The sequence below is a fragment of the Otolemur garnettii genome, unplaced genomic scaffold (assembly GCF_000181295.1).
Source record: "Otolemur garnettii isolate 467f Iridium unplaced genomic scaffold, OtoGar3 scaffold00018, whole genome shotgun sequence".
In the NCBI taxonomy this organism is placed as follows: domain Eukaryota; kingdom Metazoa; phylum Chordata; class Mammalia; order Primates; family Galagidae; genus Otolemur; species Otolemur garnettii.
Window position 1 is genome coordinate 27,884,430 of NW_003852413.1, and position 3,551 is coordinate 27,887,980.

Sequence of the window (3,551 nt, forward strand, 5' to 3'; positions counted from 1 at the left end):
GCCACAATGCCCGGCTATTTTTTGGTTGCAGCCGTCATTGTTGTTTTGGCAGGTCCCGGCTGGGGATTCGAACCCGCCACCTTAGGTGTACGTGGCTGGTGCCTTAGCCGGTTGAGCTATAGGTGCTGAGCCTCATCATCATCTTTGATTTGTCCCTATAGTTCTGCGCAGGTTGCATGGCTAGGGTCAGGAATAGCCTCGAATGTAGGTGGCTGTGTCAGAAGAGTTGTTGGGGCTACATTTTACCTGAACCAGTATGCAAAAATAGGCCACAGCTTGCTTACAGTGCACATTCCTTCTGGAACATGAAACAAATGGAAATCAACTTCTGGGGGTTTACATTAGTAACTTTTAAAAGGTAGTCCAAGATAAACCTGATTTTTTTCTCCTTTGATGAGCAATTCAGATGTCACATGACATCAAAGTTTCACATGAGATGCCAGGATCACCTCTAATCCTTACACCTATTTTTTCCTCTGACCTTTTGAGAATCTGATTAAAATATTGGACTTTTTTTTTAATGTACGTATGTAAATATGCACACACTTGTCAGGAAATTGTGCCTTTGGAATCTATTCCTGCAGATGGGGTTAAGAAATCCTGGCTTGGCTCAGTGCCTATAGCTCAGTGGCTAGGGCTCCAGCCATATACACTGGAGCTGGCAGGTTTAAACCCAGCCCTGGCCTGGGAAAACAGCATAGAGGTATCAGATGACCCCTGTCCAATGACAACTGCAACCAAAAAATAGTCGGGCATTGTGGGCGCCTGTAGTCCTGGTTACTTGGGAGGCTGAGGCAAGAGAATCACTTAAGCCCAAGAGTTTGAGATTGTGAGCTGTGATGCTACGGCACTTTACTGAGGGCGAACATAAGACTCTCAAAAGAAATTAAAAGAGATCCTCACTTGAGGAAAGGCCCCAGTGAGAAGACAGGAAGCCTGGGTCCTGCCTGCTTTCACTCTTCTCCCCAGGCCCTTAGCTGGTTCTTAGTGTGTTCAGCCTCAGATAGCTGTTCTTGACTTAATCAGGCTCTCGCCGTTAATTCCCCTGCCTCATGGGCCTCACAGGTGCATGTGTATAAAATGTACAGGGTTTTTGCATATCATGAGAATAAAATACAAAACCTCCTTTGCAAAATAACAGGAAGTAAAATGTGCTAGAAATTTTACAGAGCACCCTTTGTCATACTTTGGGATCATGGAATTAATAGAATTGGATCTCAACTGGTTTTGCCCCAGAACTTTACTGCCACCAAATTTGGTATGACTCTTCAGACTGTTTTCCTGCTGATGGGGGCAGTGTAATAGCTTTCATCATTTGTGTTATCTTTAACTAAATGCCAGTGACTGTCACTAAGAAGGAACAGAGGATTACCAGTGATGAAAAACGTTCCTGGTGCCAAAACATTGGTTTGTCTCTTCCCTATTAAGCAATACCTTTAGATACAGGTCATACTGCCACCATTTTGGGATTTGGGGGTTTGTTTACTTATGCCCAAGAGTGGAGAAAATAACCCGTGCTCTTGCACAACTTTGGTTCCATGGCTCCTCCCAAATGTTCCGTGTGAGATATAAACACCTTTATCCTGGACAAGTCGTGGTCATTCCAAGAAACCAGTCTTTGTTCTTAATTGGGTATTTGTTTCTGGAAACAGCTTACCGTATGTTTACTCTATTCCAAAGTTATCAGAAACCTACACTCTTATCTAACGAATTTAGAGGTGTGGGAGATCATCCCCAAAGATGGCCACCAGCAACTGTCCCCATCCTATGCACGATGTTCCTTCCAATAAGAGGTCTGGTTTTCTTCCTAGGTGTGGGCTGAACTTTTGTGACTTGTTTTGGCTTAATGAAATGTTAGGGAAGTGATATTTTGGCAGCTTCCCCTTTTGCTCTTGGACATGAGCTGACATGTTTCCAAACCAGAAATTTGGGCTGAATTACTGAATGATGAGACCACACGTGTAGGAGAACCAAGGTGCTCTAGCTGATAGTGCCAAAACCCCAGACTTAGGTGTCTTGAAGGTTTTAACCCCAACTAATCTCCCAGCCTTATGAGTGACCCCTGCTAAATACCACATGAAGGTAAAGGAATATTCAGCTGAATCAAACGAACCAAGAGAATTGTGAGAAATACTGTTTCAAGACATATTTGGGGATGACTTGACGCACAGCAAGGGATGTGTGAAACTAGAGAACCTTGGAAACTAAAGGGACTGGAATTCAGTTTGATCTTGTAGTTTCCATTAACTGATTACTCGTGATTAGAAGCCAGACATGGATGAGGAAGGCCACCGCCGGTACAATTCCAGGGGCACTATTCGTATCCTATATAAATGGCACCCGTAGAGTCAGTTCAGCCCCTGTTTGGTCATTTAGCATATCTCAGCTGTCAGATTGCTTCCGAGATCCCTTCCTGGCTTTGAAATTCTTAGCTGCTTCCTTAAGTGGATCAGGAAAAGTGAAGAAAAGCCACTGTCAAGACATGGGCTGGTGAGTTCCTGCTGCAGAGTTCATGTGGCTTCCCACTGCTCACTGGATTAAGTTCATGTTTATCCTGGCTTTCAAGTCTTTCCATAAGCTGACTCAACCTACATAGCTTTCATCATTCCTTTACACATGGCCTTGACGTGCAGCTGAACTAGTTTCTATTATCCCCTTTCCTGTATTTACTGGGAAAGCCTCCACTTCAACATTCCCTAAAGTATATTCCATAAAATACAAAATTATGGGCAAAAAGGGTTATGTGTCAAATAAATTTGGGAAACACTGAGTTAAAGTTAAAACCAGTTACTTGACTTCATGCTTTTGAAACCTTCAGTAGGCTAATGGGCATTGGGGTTTTCCAGGGAAAGACAGGATCTGGAAGGAGCCTCCTGAGAGACTTTTATGCTGGGGGTCAGGCTTGGAAATGTTTCTTTCCTACCCACGTGGACCTTTAATTCTGCCTGAGACTTGGCTGTACTGAAACTTGGCATAGGCCAAGTGTAGGGGTTGAGTGTATATGAAGTCAGGTCACCTTGGCTCAAATCCTGGCTCTGCCATTTCCTGTGTAACTTCAAACAGGTGGCTTATTCTCGTGTGCAGAATGGGGGAAGCGATTGTGAAGGTAAATTGTCTTACATCCTGCCTGACATTTTCACTCATTCAGTAAACAAATATTCACCAATTTCCGTTAGACCCTGGGTACTGGGTATCTAGTGTTATACAAAAGATGTGGAAATAGCAGTCTCCTGGAGGAGATGCTAAATGTTTCATTTCTAATTGTGATCACTGACAGGGGAAAACGACAGGGTGTTAACGGAAATGTAACAGGAGGGAGTTAAGTCCTGTCTAAAATAGAGACTTGATCCTGGGAGTTGAAAGCTGAGCTAGCCAGAAGAGGAGTAGAAGGCCTGGGGCAGTGTCCAGACCCCAATGCAAGCCAGCATTCACTGTGTGAGTCACCCTGGTAAGGAGTGTGACAATTGGGAGGGAAAGAGACCAGAGAGCACAGGGCCTTGGAGGCCTCTGCAAGGATCTCATGTTTATTCTAGAACACTGTTGAACTGTGA